Source organism: Suncus etruscus, chromosome 13, assembly GCF_024139225.1.
Source record: "Suncus etruscus isolate mSunEtr1 chromosome 13, mSunEtr1.pri.cur, whole genome shotgun sequence".
Classification (NCBI taxonomy): Eukaryota; Metazoa; Chordata; class Mammalia; order Eulipotyphla; family Soricidae; genus Suncus; species Suncus etruscus.
The window spans coordinates 88,019,738-88,039,719 of NC_064860.1; the positions used below are offsets into that span (position 1 = coordinate 88,019,738).

The window sequence follows — 19,982 nt, forward strand, 5'->3', positions numbered from 1 at the left end:
AGGGGGGCGAGCAAACAAACGTTTTGGTGAAGGCTGTGGCCGCCTGGGTTGCCAAGGCTGCTGCGCTACCTGAACCCACTGCTGTCACCGTGCTCCCTCTGGCCAGTTCCTGAGCACCAGAGGAGACTCTGGCAACCTAGCGATGGCTATGATTTGGTGACTGGTGTATTTATTTCTGTTGGGGGCGGCGATTACTTGTGCAAGTTGACGAATGATTGCGATGTGGGTTTAGGGGTTTGCAGATGGATCAACTTTCTGCTTTGTACATACGGGAACAGGGGACTGGAGACACCTAGGAATGCCAGCTGGGCTACCCCCACCCCACCCCCAGCGTCTGCCCTTTGAATACGGAAAGGAGCTTCTTTGCCATCCTTGCCTTAGAGTGGGGGTTCTGGGAGGATAGAGGGAACGATTGACAGGGAGCTGGATGTCTGGGATTTGGGGCCCCTTCAAATCCCCCCTTTGGAGATCTGAATATTGTAAAGCTCTACCATACTGATGTTGCACCTTTATTTGATACTTTATAGGTCACTATCATATGACAAAGGCTTTGCTGCAGTTCATCTCCTTTCCTGTGTACTTTCCATTTGCCTTCCTGGGTAAGTATGCAAACTCTTTTATACGGAGAAGCTGGATGGCAATTACTAATGACATAAGTGTCCTTTTCCACGCAAGATGAGGATGCTTTGTTGGCCTTGCAGCACCCTAGAAAGCATGTTTCACTCACTACGTTTTCCTCAGCAGAAGTCATTTCATGGTTCTTAGTAGTATTTACAATTCAGCCGCAATTTTTATTATTTTAAAAGTTTAATATTTATTTTACCTTTATTTGCATGCCATTTGAAAACTTATTTCCAAATAGTCATTTTAGGTGCTCATGACATTTTACAGCCTGAAAGGCCTGGGAAATTTAATGTTAGACACCATTCTAGAAAGATTGTACTTTGTGGGTGGAAAGGCTTATTAAATTCTAGAGAACCTTTGTGCTGAAGGGTTCTTTAATTAGAAGGACTGACATTTGCTTACCCTTACGTAGACTCTTTCTTGGGTAACTTGTGCTGGTTTTGGATGGTGTAGTAAGTCTAGTAGTTAGTGCAACAGTTTGATTCAATGAGAAATTACTGCCTAACTTCATCACTTGCTTCAATATTTGGGGAAATTGTAACTATTAGCAGCCTGTTTATATAGTAAACTGGCCTTTTAATTTATTTCAGAGCTCTTCACTTACTTGTTCCCAAAATCAGTGAAACAGTATATAGGACAGCAAGACCTTGAAAAGTTTCTGAGAAGTAACTATAAAAACTGAAAGGTTATAGAACATCTGATAGTAGCATGGTGAACTCAAAATGCAGAAAACCATTAAATGTATCTCTCCATTGTAAGAAACTCAGATACACTAGGTTGCTGCTATGTTAAAAAATTATACTAAAATGTGTAAATAGTCTTGGTACTTCATAGTGAAGACGAAGATTGTATTTTGTGAATGAAAATATATGTGAACTGTTTTCCATAAGAGAAAGATGAACTTGTTCGTTTTGTTTCCTTGCTTACTGGAATATTTGGTACATTATCAGACCTTTCTAGTAGCTTCCGTATGGTAGTAAAATATACATTGACAATACTGAAGACTTTAGTAAAATATAATATGATTTCCATGTGAAAGCTTTTTGTGAAATATAAATATCATTTTTTGTTGGAGATTCCATAGTATTCATTTTCCATATCTACATATTCCATATAGGCAGATTAAATGGAATGAGCTAAGGGAGATGATTTGGTAAGATGAACATTGTGTACCAATACATGTCTACTTCAGTGACCTTTTTTAAAGCCTGTATAGAAGTTTTTAATGCATTCAAAATGCATTCTTGATTAGTAAAGACACCACACTACATGTGAGTCGCATTTTTTTTATTCATTGGAGCAAACTTTTAATGTTACTTGTTTTTTCCCCATGGAAATATATTGGATCAATTCTAATTTAAAAAGAGAATCAGTAATTTTTAGAATAAAAGTGATCATATGAATGCTCCCATAACTACTTCTTTAAAACATTATTTTCAAGAACAGTTTGATCCTTGAAGTCAAAGTTGTTTTAATACTATAAAACTTGTCATAGTAATTTTAAAAGTCACCCTGATAGTGTTACTAATTATTTTATCTAAAGTATATATAAATACATATATATATATATTAGTTTTGAGGCTTTATTATCAAGATAAAAAATTAGAAGATTTTGTTTCTATACTGCAGTTTCCAAACTTTCCATTTTTAGATTTTGTGTATAACTTCATTAGGTTCTGAAACTATTTTCTCAATTTGTATTTTACATTTATGCTAGCTGTTAAAAAGAGGTTCCTCTATATTGTTTGTTGGTGCTAGTTACATCTCGGAGAAACCAGAATAGTTTTAGAATTAATCGATGAGAGATGTAAATTAGATTTTAACAAAAATTTAGAGCCAACAATTCTAACACTTTAAAAAAATTAATCTTCTTTTAGCAATCAAAATTTAAAATAAGCTTTGGATTTAAGATTTTGTAAGATACTCGGTAATAATAGCTTGAATTGCGTATACTGCCTTTGACCTATGTGTTTGTTCTTCTTAATCCATTGAAAAAGAGATTTGTTTAAACATTTTATTTAGAACATAGCTTGGCATGAAAGCGATGGTGGCCATATAATTATGGTTTGCTAGTGCTTGAAGTATGTAACTGATAAGTTTTTTGTGTGTGGTAACAGGCATAAAATAATGTGGCACAACTTATAAAAATCTATCATAGCAAAGTATTCATAATGTCATTTTTAAGTCAAACCATGAATAGTTTTTAATTACTAATCTTAGACAACATAAGTAAAATTTATACTTTCCTACATTTCATAAAGATTATGAATAAAGCTATAATTTTAACCGGAGTTTACTGTGAACATCAGTTACCTTTAATAGAAATCTTTAATATGATCAAAAGTTCACAGCTCAACTTTATTTTAAAAACTTTTGAAAATCGTCTTATTACAGAACTGTTTTTTTTCCTGAAATTATTAGTCTGATATTCAAATTTTCCAAATTACTAAATTTAAGCAATTAATTCTGACATTTAGCATTACCACAAGTGTAGCACTTATGTTTTCAGATATAAATTTAAGAGATGTTTAAGACTAAGTCTTTTTCTTAAACATGTTTACCACAAGTGTGGCAACTTATGTTTTCAGATATAAATTCAAGTACATACTTAAGTAGTTTTGTTTTTAAATTTGTAGGTTTTTTTTTTGTTTGTTTTGTTTTGTTTTTGTTTTATGGGCCACACCTGGCGGCACTCAGGGGCTACTACTGGTTCTGCGCTCAGAAGTCACTCCTGGAAGACTCTGGGGTGGGGGGGGTAGGGGGCAAATGGGATTTCCAGGATTGAACCCAGGTTTGTCCTGTGTTGGCCTAGTGCAGGGCAAATGTCCAACCGCTGTGCTATAGTTTCGGCCCCAAATTTGTAGTTTTAAAGTCAATTTCTCTCTTTTTTAAAAAAATATTTTCCATTGTGGGCAACTTTTCAAACAAGTCTGAGTAGTATCTTTATATTTTTAGTCATCTTTCTTCTCACTATGAAATGAAATAAACCCAGCTTATTTGATAAAAAATGTTTGTAAATTTCAATGTTATTGCTTCATTTTTATCATTTGCCCCAGGTAAATTGGATGCAGGTGGTTTTCAGGCTCCACTTTGAGAAACAGGGCTCTGAAGGAAGTAAGGGCTAAGGCTAAAGATTGAATGGAGGTTCTCCCAGCATGAAGATTCTGTGACTGTAATTCACTCAGTGGGTTGGTACTACCTCAAGGGCAGTCATCACATACTGTGTCGAATTGTAGAGATTTCTAAATTTTCAGTTATACGGAGGAAAGCACTTTAGGAGTACAGCTTCACTCAGTATTCATATATGTTCATATTATTCCTTTGAAGGTAATTACAGTTTCTTGAAATGCCAGGACATTTTAAAACTATAAAGATCTACTCAGAAAATCCTCATGTATTAATGAGGGTCATTCTTTTATTTTTTTTTTTAAAGCTAAAGATAAAATGAAGATAGAAATAAGTATCAGGTACACAATGGAAATGCAGTAGGGAAACCAGTGAGGAATTCTATATGAAAGTAGAGAAAAAATGGAAGAGAGATGTCATGAAAAACTTGGAGTATTAAACATAGACCATGAAGCATTGCTATACCTACCAAAATATAAACATAAGTTAAAGTATATGTGTCTGTTTAAGAATATACATGACAAAATAATTTTAGACAGTGAGGAGATGTATACAATACAAAGTAAAAACTAAGGAGTCACACTATCCAACATCTTAATAAAATAAAAATTATTGCAGAAAGTAATTAGATAATTAAATCTATAGTTAAACATGTTCCTTGGGTGAAAAGATCAGGACATAGGTATTCCTGGAATAGAATAACTGACATCCTCAAATGGACATATAGCATTTAATGTTGTTGATAATGAGAATAATGAAGGAAGATATATGTTGAAGGAATCAAATGAATGAGAATACATTTTTTCAAAGCAGCAGTATTTCTCAAATGCTTTTAATTGAGCTATATGGTTAAAACCTTTTATGTTCCAATCTACAGGTAACTAGAAGAAAAATTTCCTCTGGCAGTGCTAAGAATTGTGCTCTGCTATTTTTCTAATTTTTATAAATTTAATTGTTTAACACCTATTGAAAACAACAATAGCAACAACAACCCTGAATATCAGTCATGAAATCGACTTTATGACTTATAGTTGAGAGAATAGAGTGCTTGTCAAAGGCAGAGGTCCCATGCTCCCTCCATTCCACATATCCCCAGATACTCTTAATCAGTGTGTCTGAGGTAGTGGCCAGGAATCTTCATTTTAATCAATACTTTAGGTGACATTGAAGCAGGGAGAAGTTTTCTGACACATTAAAGGACAGATGTCTAAAGGTTGAAAAAGTCATGCTGAATGTAGAATTCATTGAATGAAGTCTCTTGTTGCTTCAGGATTCTGAGATTGCATTGCACTGCCTGTTTGCAGTAGGGATGGTTCATATCAGTGATTTCCTGATTTCAGGATCAAAGAATAGCACTTCAAATCTTAGTTTATTGGGATGCTGGACAGAGGCAGTAAACTATTACCTACTCACTTATGATCTTGAGCAGTATTTTTTTCAGTTTAAGTGCTGGTCACAGTTTTGAAAAGGTTGAAAACTACCTTTCTACAGAGGTACTGTGTTGTCACAGAGTACTGTGTTGTCAGTGTTGGTTTTTTCCCTCGGTGCGTATTATATATTTTAACATGTCACTAAATCTGCTTTTTCCTTTTAGTACAGTAAATTGCATGAGCTATTATTCAACACTTATAAAGTATATGTCTTTGAATTAGATGACTTTGTCCAAATGTAGGGTGATAAAAGTCTTTTCAGCTTATTTGGGCTAGGCTAAGCTGTGATGCTTGACAATTTAAAAATATTATATGCATTTTCAGTCTATCGTATTTTCAACTTATAGTGGCTATTTTCTGGACATAAATCATTGAAAGTTCCGTAATATGTGCACTGAGATGATGCTCATTAACTCCTATAGTTTTATAGTGGGAGATGCAATACATGGAATATAAGCTCCATTTATGGGGCCCTAAGTTCCAGTCTTATTGCTTCTATTTTCTAGCTGAGGGACTTGGGCATGTAACTCTAGAATAAACTACTAATGCAAATGCAAAGAAACATACTAATATTTACTATGTAATAGTCTAAGAATTATACAGGATGGTAATATATGTAATGACCTTTATTCAGACTCAGCTCTCTCAATGTACTGGTATTTACTTATTTATTTGGATTTTGGGCCTCACCACCTGCCGGTGCTCAGGGGTTACTCGTGGCTCTTTGCTCAGAAATCGCTCCTTGTAGGCACTGGGGACCATATAGGCTGCCAGGCTTAGAACCACCATTAGTCCTGTGTCGGCCACTTGCAAAGCAAACGCCCTACCACTGTACTATCTCTCTGCCCCCCTATTTATTTTTAAAATTTGTTTATATTTTAGCATTTTTTATTTGTTTGTTTTTAGGCCACACACAGTTAGTTATTCTTGGCTCTACATTCAAGGATTACTGTTTGTTTTGGGGGGCCACACCTAGCAACACTCAGGTGACTCCTGGCTCTGTACTCAGAAATCACTCCTGTCAGGCTTGGGGGACTATATGGGGTACCAGCAATGAACTCAGGTCTGTCCAGGGTCAGCAGTGTGTAAGGCAAATGCCCTACCACTATGCTGTCACTCCACCCCCTGGTATTTATTTTTATAATTATATTTCCAGCAAACACTAAGTTTGAATTTCTCAGAGTTATGCCTTTGAATTTTTGTTTCCTCTAAAAGAGATTCTCAACCCTCATATCATGAAACACCTGGTGTATTTTAAGCAGATGTGAGGCACTGGTCAAATAAATTGTCACTGAAGGAAATAACAAGAAGAAAAGGAATAGCAGAGACACTTGCTGCAGTAAATACAATGCTCTTTCATGCTTTCTGAATGGTAGGAATCTCACTTTTTGGGAAAGAATGAAGCTCACCACAAAGAGTGATGAGTGCAGTTAGGGAAATAACTACATTGAAAACTATCATAACAATGTGAATGAATGAGGGAAGTAGAAAGCCTGTCTAGAGTACAGGTGGGGGTGGGGTGGAGAGGAGGGAGATTTGGGACCTTGGTGACAGGAATGTTGCACTGGTGAAGGTGGGTGTTCTTTACATGACTGAAATCATACAACTACAATCATATTTGTAATCAAGGTGTTTAAATAAAGATAGTAATTTAAAAAAAGATAATTTGTGGTAAATTAAAAAAAAAAGAATGGGGCACACTAAGCGGTGCTCATGACTTATATTCCTGGCTATGCATTTGGGTTCACTGAGATGGGCTTGGGGTACCATATGGGGTGCTGGAGATTGAAATTAGGCCAGATATGTGTCAAGGCAAGTGTCCTAATACCTCTGTATCATCACTACAGGCCCAGGTTTCCCACTTCTTAGAAAGAGACAGTGCTGGGTCTGGAATGATGCTACAATAGATAGAGATTTTGCTTTGCCTACATCTTATCTGGGCTTGATCTCTGCAGCCAGGTTCCTTAGTACAGCTTGTGTGACTGAAGCAACAAAAACAACAACAACAACAACAACAGCAGCAACATTACATAGGACATGAACATCTTGCAGTGTGACTATTTTACTGCACTGGGCATTCTGTCCTCCTTGATGACATTGTTACATGTCTTAACAAATAAATTTTAAACTTTTTCCTACCAGGATACATAAAACTTGATGTTTACACATGGGGCATTATGACTTCTCAAGTATAAGCACAGATCAAATACCTGATCACTCTTTTTATTTTTGATGCCAGTATTGAATCTGTTGTCTTATACATATGAAGCATGTAGTATACTATTGAGCTCTATTCCTAGCTCCAATGTGATGTGTTTCATAGGCAGTTTACAGTGTGCTAAAGCCACTTATTTTCTTCCAAAAAGTTATCAGAATATAAGTGAGAATGATGCCATAATGAAAACCTTGAATACACCTGTAAACAGTTTTATAAACTGTAGTACTTTACTTGTTACAACTAATTACTAACGGCACTCCCATAACCAGTTAAAACATGTTTGTGTCAGGGCTTGAAGATTGAGAAGTGTGTCCGAAGTGAGTACAGTTATGTTGTACATGATATGTCTTCATGTAAAGAAAGGGGAAAATTAAGAAGATGAATGAGAAATTTGAAAAATCCCTGAAATCTCAAACAATTGAAAACAAAAGCTAGGAACATTGCTAGATGTCTGGAGTGAAAATATAACAGGTTGGGTACTTGCTTTGGACATGGCCAACCTGTGTTGGATTCCTGGCACCCCACGTTGCCTTTCTGCCCTTTCCCCCAGTCTGCTAGGTGTGATGTTTGAGAGCAGAGCCAGGAGTAAGTCCTGAGCACAGCCAGGTGTGGCTCCAAAGCAAAACAAACAAAATTGCTAGTTTTCAAACACAAAAGACAAGTACCTTTTAACTTTTGTGCATTTGAATTGCAAAAGATTACAAGTATCAGGATTCTCCAATAGTACTCTCTTACTCAAATACTTAAAGGTATTTATTTTTAAGTAGTCTCAACATTGATTTAATTCATTAAACTGAATTAAAGTGAAGTAACTTTGCATTTACTAAATTTTAAGGTTATAATTTCTAAGAATATCTTTCCACTTTGCTGTTTTAATTTGTTATAGTTTCATCTCCAGTAAACGGATAACCTTTTTACACGTTTTGAAAATAACTGTACTTTGATCTTCAATAATATTGATATTGGAGATATAGTCACAATATTTTATATAAAAACATTCTGAAAGCAAAAATGGGGAATTTTGTTTTTCCCTTCAGAAGTTTGGCATTAAAACTCATTGGGTGGTTAAACCTGACCTGATTTTCATGGGCTTGTTTAAAGTCACCTAAAAACCCACTTAGAAAGAATATTTACATTTTTGTTAGGGAAAAGGTATTATATTTGAATAGGAGAGGTTGTTCTAGTTCTATATCTAGTTAGGTATGTTGCATGGTATCTGCTATCACAAGTACTATGGAGCCTTTTAAAACCCTTTACCTAAGGAATTTAAGGGATTGCGGTCCTATCATCTTCACTTTTTTAGTCCACACTGAAATAATCTGGATTTGTACCTATCTAATTCTATTGAAATCCTTTTGGTACAGATTAATCACTTTTCTGAATATTTTCAGTCCACTGCAATTGGTAAATAATTTCTTTCTTCTTTTTTCATTTATTAATAATGCATGTATGGCAGTTCAGTGCTCAGACTTGACAGTTTTGTGCTGGTCACACTGTTATTAAGGTGCTATCAGAGATACTTAGTTTTTTTTTTTTTTTTTTTTTTTTAGTTTTTATGATTGAAACTTTATTTGGTTCACTACATCAAAAGCTACACAAATTTGTACTTTTCTAATTTCTATTTTGAAACACACAACTGAAGGGTTCCTGTGGTGTTGGTTGGGAGACCTGGAACTTGCTAAGGGTTCTGCTATTTAAGCCACACCTGTGACAAAAGGAAGGTTTCTTTTTATCACTTTGTACCTCCCAGCAGTGCCATTTCCAGGGCCATTCAGTGACATGGCTGAATGGGCTGGTTCAGAACCAGGACCTGGTTATAGAACGCTCTTAGGCCAAGTGATGCTGAGCCCCACTAGGATTACACTTACTGGGGCATTTGGTGCTGGGGATGAAATTGAGTGTGCAGGACCTTGCTCCTGCCCCCTGAGCTATTTCTCTAATCAGGTCTGAAAAGGAAGATTTTTTAACATGGAAACCTGTTCAAACTCACTGTCTAATGTAAGTGTGAAAAAGAAATGGAAGGTTACAGAATCAGAGCGAATCATAGTGGTTAAGTCAGGTTAATTTTTAAAATTCAGCAGAATGCAAGGCTACTGGGTTAGGGGAAGCTTTGACAGACAAATATACCCATAGATAGATACACCTGTTATTTTAATCTCATCCATATGTAAATATTATTATTTCATGTATTATAACAAAGTTTAAACTTTTACCATGTTGAGTTCTATAGTGATGAGCACGATGATTTAGACTACATTATGATTTAGTTATGAGTATACTTATGAAGGAGTTATATTTCTTTTATCATATCCCTGCTTGCATGTTATTCCTTCCTGTATAATATTCCTACTTTCCTTTTATGAATAAAGTAAAAGTCAAAAGTGTTTTCTGGAAATTTAGTCTACTTTTAGGACAGAATATTTGGTTATATATCACTTTTTTCTGGTGATGTTTAGGGGACCTTTTATTGTCAATAGTTCATTGTAATATACTGTTAGTTCTTTCTCTGTATTTTATATTTCCTATACTATCAATATAAAATTACAACGTAGAATGTGTAATATGGTGCTGGTGCAATACAGTGGGTTGGGTTTTTGTCTTGCATGTAACCGACCTAGGTTCAATCTCTCATATCTCATATGGTGTCCCAAGACTGCCAGGAATAATTCCTGAGTACAGAGCCAGGCTGTAGCGTGGCTGGGTATGACTCCCAAACAACAAAAAAGTATAAATAAAAGTCATACGACAGTAGGGAAAAGGTTATAGTTGTGATAGATTTGAACCAATTTATTAAGAGTATAGCACTGTTATGACTGACTAAATAAAGTTTTTCTTTACATATTATTTGGTGTAGAAGACCTATGATTGAATGATTTAGGTACCTTTTATTTTGGGTTTAGGGTATAATCCCTATTTGTGCTCAGGTATTACTTCTTGGACCAAGTGAGGTGCCGGGGATCCAACTTGACTTACCTGCTGTACTATCTTTCTGGCCTCCTGATTTAGGAGTCTTATTAACTATACGGATCTAATATTAAACAAATTTGGAGGTTTTTTTTTTTTATTTTCTAGTGCTCCTCTCAAACTCACTCAAGTGTAGAGTTCTTGTTGACTGCGAAGAGAATGTGGTGGAGCATGGAACAATATGAAAAAATTCTCTACATCCTGCTGCCAAACTTTGATTATCTTTTGATCTTACAGTGCTAACAGTTTTTTTTTCCTTTCCTCATCCCTTCCTCTTTCTCCTTTCCCCTTTATTGTTGTTTCAGCTTATCTTTGCTCTTCTTTCTCTTTCTCAGCCTGCCTATTGCATTCATTAATGTGTATCTGAGTTCCTGCAAATGTTTGAAATGGAATGTGGAACTGCATGCTTTTAAATAACTATTATTTGATTTTAAAGATTTCTACCACTTGAGTTCTTGTCTTTATCATACAAATAGTTGATATATGAATGAGTTTCAGACACAGTTCTCTGCATGAAAGTGTAAATTTGGGAAAGGATTATGTGTTTTTTTTTTAGCTGGGCTATGAGAAGTAAAGACATCTGTTGTTTTTATGAAATAATTAAACAACCTATCCAATGATTTTTGTTATCTTTGGGGGAAGTGTAATTACATTTATTTGTAGCAAATATGAAAGTTTTATGAGTTTCCTGATTACTATTTTTCTTTTGGAGGGAGAAGGATAATTAATTTGGAAAGAGAACTTCCATATGAAGCATACATTTTATATTGACTACTTTGTTTATTTATTTATTTATTTATTTATTTTACAAATTTTTACAATCTGACAAGGAAACTAAATCTTATATTAGGTAACAAGTAGCAAATGATTACGTCAGTCTTAGAACTCTTGGTGTCAGTTCTATGCTCTTCTGACTTTTTCTATATTTATTTGTGTTTCAAGCATTTCTTTTTTGGAGGGATATGTTTTTTTTTAATAATATTTTTAAAAATGAAAGGCTGGGTTCAACTTTCAGTCAAAACTACACTTCAATTTTTCTAAGAAAGGTCTTCATTTTGAAGTGATTGATCTGACATGTTTTCTTTAGGACATCTTTTTATTTTTTAATTGTTGTTAAGATAACATTCATTGGTTCATCTGTTAGGTTTTTGGCTTATAACCTTATAAATTTCATTGGTCATCAAAAGTTTAGTTTCTGTTCTTCAGTGTACAGTTCTGATTTTACCTGATTTAACTTTACCTTCCTGTCTAATAATCTCTATTTTTGTCATCTAAGATATTTTTAATTTTTATTTTGTTTATTAGCTTTATGTTTTTGTCTTTTACGTATGAATTAAATCATACTGTTATCTTTCTCTTTCAAATGTACTTAATATGCACCATGTTGTTGTGAATGGCAGATTTTCATTTTTTTTTTTGGTGGTTATGGGTGTTGAACAGCCTGTCATTGTTCAGGACTTACATTCTTAGATCTGGGTTCAGGGAGCACTCTTGATGGTGCTCAGAGGACCATATATGATACGGGGATCTAACTGGGTTCGACCACATGTAAGATAAGCAAGCACCTTTTCTCTCTCTTGTCAGGCCTGCAGAATTTCATCTTAAAAATATAAATGAGTCAGTTTTCATTATATATAAATACCAATCACTCATCTAATCATTTACTGATTTGCTACTAAGTTGTCATCAATTTGTGGCATTAAAAGTATGCTGCAACTAAAGTGCTAATAACTAGTATTTTTTTTGGTATGTTAATGTAAAAAATAGAGTGGCATAACAGATCATACAGGATTTATGTTTTTAGTCTTTAGGCCACTTTTCTTTGTGGTCGCACCAGTTTATAGCCCCACCAACAAGTTTCTGTCATTCTTTTTTTGTTTGTTTTGTTTTTGGCCATACTCAGTGGTATTCAGGAGTCACTCCTACGTTACTTGAGGGACCATATGGGATACCCAGGATCGAGCTCAGGTCAGCCGTATACAAGGCAAGTTTCCTACATGTTGTGCTATCTTTCTAGTCCCTTTTCTGTCATTCTTAAAGAAAATAAATGTGCAAGTCTCTGAGCATATTTTAAATTTTCATCAGTAAGATCGCAAAGACTAAATTAGCCACAACTGTAGTTTATAAATTCATATTTTATGGACTAATAGCATTCATATTTAATGGACTAATAGAATAGCAAATTATTTTTCTATCTAATAGCAAGCTGCTATTTTTATTTATTAATTCCTTTGGTATAACAGTGGAAATCATTTCTTCTCTGAGTTGAGTTTTCAAGCTGAAAATTATAAAAATAATTTATTTACTCTCAATTCTAATCCTTATGCCTTTATATCATATAATAATTAATGAATATATCTTATTAAAGGAATTTAACAGTTTAACATTGATAATATTCTAGTGTATTTTTCTGACATTTTCTTTGGAAGTAATTCACCATTATTGAAAAAATTAGTAAACTAATCCGTAGATTTCATTTCAGAATGTCTGAAGTTAAAACATGCATAAATCATAATTTATACCCAAAACTAAAATTTTCAATGTTAGTTATGATTATTTTTGATTTTTTCTTTTTAAGTACCTCAGTTCTGCTATTAGATGATAATCTATCAACTATGTAATTTATATAAGTATAAAATCATTGAGAAAATTCAAAGTAACCTGTTGCTTTTTGGTACCAAAAGTCCTATTTATTGAAAATAAAGTTCTTTTATCTTTGCTAATTGAGCAAAGTCAGAAACTAATTCAGATCAGAAGACTTCAAGTATATCATTCTTTCTTTGATGACTTTGTTTTTTCCTGATCCATGAAAGATAAACAGTTTTTTTTTTTTTAATTTGAAAAAGTAGCTTTTGTGAATGATAAAATATCATTCAGGCTATTCAATAAGATTTTCAGAGGAGTTAGGCTACCAGTTCTAATTACAGCTCTCCACAGCAAACTACTTTCCTACAGCAGGTTGGTAAAATAAGTGAGTTTTATGACTTTAATATATTTTGATTTATTTTTTGGTCATGTTCATAGAATATTTTATATATTATTTATTTATTTATTTACGTTTATGGGCCACATCAGTGATGCTCAGGGGTTACTCCTGGCTATGTGCTCAGAAATTGTTCCTGGCTTGAGGGACCATATGGGATGCTGGGGGATCAAATTGCGGTCCGTCTTACCCCTTGTGCCACCGCAGCGGCCCCAACATTTTACATATTAAATAATTTTGATCATGTATTGGTAAAGTTCAATTAGTTGAATTATTATTATGTGTTCACGGATTGAGTGCCTGATTTGTGTTATGTGGACTTAAAACTTTGAAAGCTTTGTGTTAGGCCGACATAAAACTTGGAAAGTGTAAAGATACATATGGAACAACTATTTATTTTTTAATCTCAGGGTTTTGTTTGTTTGTTTTTTTGTTTTTTTGGTTTTTGGGCCACACCCGGTAACGCTCAGGGGTTATTCCTGGCTATGCATTCAGAAGTTGCTCCTGGCTTGGGGGACCATATGGGACGCTGGGGGATGAACCGCGGTCCGTCCAAGGCTAGCACAGGCAAGGCAGGCACCTTACCTCTAGCGCCACTGCCCGGCCCCAAAGAAATCGCTCCTGGCAGGCTCAGGGGACCATATGGGATGCCGGGATTCAAACCACCGACCTTCTGCATGAAAGGCAAATGTCTTACCTCCATGCTATTTCTCTGGCCCCTAATCTCAGTTTTAAAAATTATTTTGTTTTATTAGGGGTGGTACATCTATGAATGTTCAGGGTTTATTCCTGGTTCTGTGCTCAGGTAACCTATGAGATGCCGGGGATACAACCTGGGTTTACCACATACAAGGCATAAGAACCCTACCCACTGTATTATATCACTCCAGCCCCAATAGTTCTTGTTTTAAAAAAAGGTATTTGGTTGACTAGAAAGGCCTAGTAAATAAAAACAAAGTTGATCATATATATTATTTTCATGATGATTGTTCTGTTAAATGTGTCATAAACATTTCTGAATAATAAATAAAATCTAATAATAAACAAAACATGGTCTTTAATTTTAATATAGAAACTAGACATTAAAGATGGGGACAGTTTCTACTGCTGGCACATTGTTCTCATTGTTATTAAGAATAGAAAATTAGTTTTTTCCAAACACTGGAGTGGATTTAATAATTAGGTTTATAACCCTAATTTAACTTTGATTTAGGTTATTAGCATATCTTTTTGACATGCATGTCATGCCACGACCTCTTTATTTTTGGTTAAAGATTTTCCATTTTATTACCAAGTTAACATTTTTAGTCAAGAATTTTGGATTTCTTTTTCACTTATTTTTCCTCTTAAAAATTTATGCCAACTAGAATGGGCTTGGTGTTAGAGCACCTGTCTTGCATATGTGAGGCCCTGAGTTTAATCCTTCACTCTGAAAAAATTCATATATATTATATTTTCATATATATATATATATACACACACATAACATTGCATGTGTATATGTCTACATATACACATATGGAGAGAGAGTGGAGGAAAGAGAACTCCTTGAGTACAATCTATAATAATAATACATTTTTGTGGGAGAGTGGGAAGATGGTCTTCTTGGTGGTCTTCACAGGTCTGTGGTGTGGACCTGATGGTTCAGTTTTTTTTTTTTTTTTTTTTTTTTTTTTGGTTTTTGAGCCACACCCGTTTGATGCTCAGGGGTTACTCCTGGCTAAGTGCTCAGAAATTGCCCCTGGCTTGGGGGGACCATATGGGACGCCGGGTCCGTTCCTTGGCTAGCGCTTACAAGGCAGACACCTTATCTCTAGCGCCACCTTCCCGGCCCCAATGGTTCAGTTTTGTGACTGGAAATTTGGTGTCCTGTAGTGTTAGATAGGGGTGGGAGGCATGCAGTGTCAGGGATTGTTGGAGGACTGTGCATTGCATGCAGTGAATGAGCTCTAGCACTTTGGGCTATCTCCTGGGTCCAAGTGAAAAATAAGGTGAAGCCTGGCCAGAAAGATAGTACAATGGGTAGGGCATTGTGTTACCTGCAGCCTGTCTAGGATTGACTACCAGCACCCTCTATATAACCCCCAACCACCTGCCAAGAGTGATCCCTGAGCACAGACCGAGAAGTAAGCCCTGAGCACTGTCAAGTATGGCCCCCAAGTCAAAATAATAGTAAAAACAAATAAACAAACAAATAAATAATGACAGAGAAGGGCCAGAGAGATTGTTCAATGGAGTGAGCTCATGTTTTGCATGAAGGAGGCCTAGCGCTATTTGGTCTCTTAGCACTGACCCCTGAATACTAACAAACAAACAAACAAACAACCCCCCAAAAAAGACTAAAGTGAGTTGTCAGTGGCTTAGCAGTAGAGCTGTAATTGCACTTGCATTATATGGGTGAGGCCCTTCCTTTGATCTCAACAACACTGACAGAATAAGAATATTAAATAAGTAAAGGAAAATATTTTTGAATTTCATGTAACTTGACTTTTGTATAAGCATAATCTATAGACTATGTTTAACTAGATACCCAAATATTTGCTAATATAAGTTTTATAAACTAACAAGCGCCTTTACTAACATAAGTTATACTATTTAGGTGTAGAGTAGATCCACAATTAATGTTTGATGGGTTTCTTAAAAAATGAGAATTTGAATAAAATGCCATTTTATAAAGGAAGGCATTCCTGTGGCATCACATTGTTTACAGTTCACTGTTTTAATTTTTTTCTTATCAGCTTAAAAATGTGATTCAGTGATCTACTTCATATTAATGAGAACTCTAACCTAAGCATTAAAAAGAGGTAAAAATTCATTTTCCTATCTAAATTTTGATGGAGAATTAGGCTCAGTGCTTTCAAAAGTTGGAGTCTATAGTGTGATTTTACTGGTAGCCTTGGTCCAGAGAAACCCTTCTCTTTATATTAGTTTGTCCCTTGGAATCCCCTTTGATTTGATTAGACTTTCAGTATCACTTCTTTAAATGGTGACTTTTGTGATTATTACACCTCATAATGTATACATTCTCATTGAAGTTTTATTTCTAACTCTCTTTTGAATGAGTATTAGCCCACTTTAGATTAAACGTTTGTTTCTAAAATATTATGCACAGTGTTCCTACAAGCTCCTGGTGCTTTAATAAACAAATACATGTATTAGCACAATCATAAAGAAGACATAGTTCTGGGAAAATGGTTCCTAACAAACTCAAAACAATGATAGTGACTCAAATGTCTACATTAAAGCAGCAAAATATGCCAGAAACAGGGGCTGGAGAGATAGCATGGAGATAGGGCATTGCCTTGCATGCAGAAGGATGGTGGTTTGACTCCCGGCATCTCATTTGGTCCCCTGAGCCTGCCAGGAGCGATTTATGAATGTGGAGCCAGGAGTAACCCCTGAGCACTGCTAGGTGTGACCCAAAAACCAAAAACCAAACAAACAAAAAAAACAAAGCCAGAAAGAGACTGAATAATAACTTTAAAAAATGTTATTAAAAGTTTAAAAGAATAATAACTTTTGTGAGTCTTGTGTTCTTTGTCTTGGGACTTTTGGACATCATAGTAGTACATCAATTTAGTACATCAAATTATAAGGGATTTACCAATTCCTTAAAATAAAGAGTAAGTTTCAGTAGAAAACATGTTAGCAGTAGAAAACATGTTCAGATTTGTTGCTAAAGGCAGAATTTTGTATTTACTTGAATAATTTTCTACAGAAGGGCATGGGCTGTGGCTCGGTGGTAAAGCACTTGTCTTGCATGTGTTGATACTCTGAGTTTGACTCCCAGTGCTGTCAAACGAATGAAAATAATTTTCTACATAGAGTTTTTGCATAAATAATGAAATTCATAGATGAGTTTTCTGTAGCTTGAAATGCTATAATGGGATGGAGTCATGAGGACACAAGTCATGAGGATCTGGTTCTCCTCATACATGGTACTTTGTGTGCTGCAAGGGACTACACATGAGACCAACATTAAATCGAAAATTGTAAGATTTTATAATCTTATAAAAATTGTGCTTATGCCTGATGAGAGTATAGGTAAGCAGATAAGGTGCAGCTGACCCATGTTCAGTCTCTAGCACCCAAGGTAAGTCCTGAGCACGTATATCCAAAATGGCGTGCATCATGTGCACACATGTGCACAAATACACCCCCCACACACTTGTTTTTTTAGAAATTTTAGATGTCCTTATGACCTCCGTATATAAGTCTTAATACTTAAGGTGATTTGGGAGCCAGAGAAAAAGGTGCAGAGGTCAAGCATTTTGCCTATAGATAGTCTGGGCTTGATCCCTGGTACTATCAAAGAGTGATTTGGGAGCCAGAGAAAAAGGTGCAGAGGTCAAGCATTTGCCTATAGATAGTCTGGGCTTCATCCCTGGTACTATCAAAGTTGTTCTTGAGCACAAAGCCAGGAGTAAATCCTGGACTCTATTTAAAGTGCCCACAAAACAAAATGAAGCAAGCAAAACAAAACAAAATGAAAACCAACAAAAGAATTAGGGTGCTCTGTAATTTTTTTTTGTTAGGATGATTTCTTGAAGTTTTTATTTATTTATTTATTTATTTATTTATTTATTTATTTATTTATTTATTTTGTGGTTTTTGGGTCACACCCGGCAGTGCTCAGGGGTTATTCCTGGCTCCAGGCTCAGAAATTGCTCCTGGCAGGCACAGGAGGACCATATGGGAAGCTGGGATTTGAACCGATGACCTCCTGCATGAAAGGCAAATGCCTTACCTCCATACTATCTCTCCAGCCCCGAAGTTTTTATTTTTATTAATTGTTTGTTCTCATTGACTATGATTTCAGAATATTTCATGTATATTTTTAAATTGATCCTCAATTAACAGTGGCTACTGGTTTTATAGGCTTAAGTCTAATATTCCCCAGCTCCCTATGTTGAGTCATCAGTGAAGTGTACATTTTAGGGGGCTATGTAAAGGAATATAGTTCTAATCATTTTAGTAAAAAAATAGGTCTTAGGCAAAGCAAATAATTATTTTCTGTTGGATCTGATAATTTTGGGATTCTGGATCCCATGTATTGAATTACCTTAAAGATTTGTTGTTGTTGTTGTTTGGGGTCCAGACTCAACTGTGTTAAGAATTACTCCTGTTTCTGCACTGAAGGATCTCTCCTGGTGGCAATTGAGTGCCATATGGTGTGCCAGAGGACAGGGGTAGGATGCATGCAAAACAAGTATCTTAACTGCTCTTTTATCTCTCTAGCCCCCCTGAATTATCTTTTTTGATGCAACATGTACTTATTGAGTATCCATATTTTGTAACGCTGGCTGAATTAGGACTTACCTGACATGCAAAATGAAAAGATAGAATTTCTAGATCTGGGATATCTCTAGCAGGGTAAAACACATACAGATATCTGGCTTTGAATTAGAACAAAACCATACTGTTCGTGGGCCACACTGAAGGTAAGTGGAAATTAAGAGGAAGGTATTAGGGAGGAGAAAATTGTGATGGATCTGAATTTTGGTTGCATAGCTAAAAGTTTAGGCATTTTTTAAACAAAATGCTTAGTTTTTAAAATAAAATGCTTAGTTGAATTTTATAGTGAGAAATAGAACCTAGTAAAAAGGCAAACATACTGCTTGGGCCTGCAAAATAGTTCACTCCAAATGTATTGCCATCCAGTCCAGTAGCCAAAGGACTAGTTATTGTTGTTTTATTCTATTTGTCATTTGGGCTGCATTTGGCAGTGCCCAGGGATTGCTCCTCAGTTTGGTGCTTATGAATCACTTCTGGTAGTGCCAGGAATTGAATCCAGGCCTCTTGCATGTAACATAAAGACTTTCACCAGTTTAGCTGCTCTCTCCATTCTTCATTTAGACTTTTCACATACAGTTTCTCTCAGTAAGAAAATTTAAGCATGTATTTTTTTTTATAAATTATGTATACTGGGCTACTAAGATATTATGTACACAATAAAATAATAATATAAGTATAAAAGATAAAATGAACATAAAGAAAAATTCTAGTATTCTCTTTTCACTTACTTCCCTGAACTATGTCTTGTCTATGTTTTAGGTTTGATAATTACACTTTGGATACCATTGATCAAAACTGGAAGTCACCCCAATGTTGGCTAAATTACATGAGATCAGGGACTTACTTTGCTTGACTGCTGTATCTTAGTACCTAAAATAAAATGTGGTAGGACTTCAATACATATTGTTGAATGAGTGAATGAATAGGAAGAATTATATTGTTAGTAGTGATGAAGTAGTATGGTTAAGCATGTGGGATCTGCAAAGAATAAATTGTTCATTATTGTATCTTGTGCTTATCAAAGTCTCTGCCACATAGTAGGGATTCAATTGACTAAGGAATGTGCCTGTTATATAGTTTGGCCTGGATGACCTTGCCAAGGCCTATGAGACTCCATGACATGAAAACCCATGGATACAAAAAGTGAGTTCTATGATCTTCATAAAACTGAATAATGGGGGCTGGAGCAATAGTACAGCTTGTAGGGCATTTGCCTTGCATCAGTTTACCAAGGTTTGATCCATATGATCCCTGGCTCCCTATCAGGTGTAATTCTTGAACTGAGAGAACCAGGAGTAAGCCCTGAACATTGCCAGATGTGGCTCTAAAACCTAAAATGAAA

The 19,982-nt window shown here is 35.3% G+C and overlaps 1 protein-coding gene across 1 annotated transcript in view; it reads left to right on the top strand.

The window, feature by feature from the left end:
• The first annotated feature begins 525 nt into the window (after positions 1 to 525).
• The window catches only part of BBX (BBX high mobility group box domain containing), a 310,444-nt gene continuing 290,987 nt past the window's right edge, over positions 526 to 19,982 (top strand). The window contains exon 1 of the mRNA XM_049785679.1: positions 526 to 599. The gene's annotated coding sequence lies outside the window, so the exon portion shown is untranslated. The remainder of the gene's footprint in view (positions 600 to 19,982) is intronic.